Here is a 1,441-nt window from a genome sequence, read left to right as displayed (position 1 = left end):
TGAATGATTTGGTGAGGTCTTTGGACTGGTACGCGGCATCGACTCTGTCGTTGCCGATGCTACTGGAAAGATGACCAAACTTGATCATTTAGAGGAAGTAAAAGTCGTAACAAGGTTTCCATAGGTGAACCTGGGGAAGGATCGTTACCAACTAGACTGCATGTCTTTCGATGTGCGTGTCGTGTCGCGCAACACGCTACGTGCACGGCTCGCAGTAGCCGTGCGCCGCGTGCGGAACCACGCGTGCTCCTCAAAACTAGCGGAAATGTTGTGTGGTACGAGCGCTGAAGCTCTGGAGCGGCTGGCCTGCGGCACCTGGCGCGCCGCGCCGGTTTTGAATGACTTTCGACCGAGTGCTCGTGCGCTTCGGTGTGGAGCCGTACGACGCCCATCGGCCGTGAGGCCGTTGGACACAAAACACTGGAACAGGGGCCGTCAAACGCCTCAGTCCCGTCTACGCAACTGTCTTGAAAGAGACAGTGGAAAACTAAAAAAAGATCACCTAGGACGGTGGATCACTCGGCCCGTGGGTCGATGAAGAACGTAGCAAATTGCGCGTCGACATGTGAACTGCAGGACACATGAACATCGACGTTTCGAACGCACATTGCGGACCATGGATTCCGTTCCCGAGCCACGTCTGGCTGAGGGTCGGCTACGTATACAGAAGCGCGCGGCGCTTGCCCCGCTTCGGAGACCTGGGAGTGTCGTGGCCGCCTGTGGGGCCGGCCGCGTCTCCTTAAACGTGCGATGCGCGCCCGTCGCCTGGCGGTTCGCATACCGGTACTTTCTCCGTAGGGTGCACAGCTGGCTGGCGGTGTGGTGTGCGACAACTCGTAGAACGACCTCAGAGCAGACGAGACTACCCGCTGAATTTAAGCATATTACTAAGCGGAGGAAAAGAGACTAACAAGGATTCCCCCAGTAGCGGCGAGCGAACAGGGACGAGTCCAGCACTGAACCCCGCAGGCTGCCGCCTGTCGTGGGATGTGGTGTTTGGGAGGGTCCACTACCTCGCGCCGAGCCCAAGTCCACCTCGAAAAGTATGTGTCAGGAGTAATCGTGATTCTTTTAAGGTGGACAAATATTGGCGTATCGCTTCTGTTGCTCTGGCCAACGTAAGCTTGAAGCTGTCATGGTCAATAAAAAGGGAGTGCACCTAGCAGGTGTAATTATGACTCTCTTAAGGTAGTGAAATGCCACGTCAACAGGCGAATTACGTCACGAAACTCGCGGAGCACTTGACAGAAGAAACTATGAAAAGCTTAAGTAACCAAATAGTTGCATATCACTTGTGGCGTACTAGCCAGATTAAACTGAAGATGTGATGGTGGAAAAAAGCGCGAGCAACTCGCAGGAGTAACTATGACTCTCTTAAGGTCTTAGTTACAGGGCAAGTGATGCGCAATACATGGGCCTAGCCCTCTTAGCCTCTCCTTGC

General features: G+C 54.3%; 1 pseudogene; it reads left to right on the top strand.

The window, feature by feature from the left end:
• Positions 1-499: 499 nt before the first annotated feature.
• On the top strand, positions 500-654 carry LOC124620774 (annotated as a pseudogene).
• Positions 655-1,441: the final 787 nt, after the last annotated feature.

This window comes from Schistocerca americana, chromosome 6, assembly GCF_021461395.2.
Source record: "Schistocerca americana isolate TAMUIC-IGC-003095 chromosome 6, iqSchAmer2.1, whole genome shotgun sequence".
NCBI classification, from domain to species: domain Eukaryota; kingdom Metazoa; phylum Arthropoda; class Insecta; order Orthoptera; family Acrididae; genus Schistocerca; species Schistocerca americana.
This window is presented reverse-complemented; position numbering and strand designations above follow the sequence as displayed.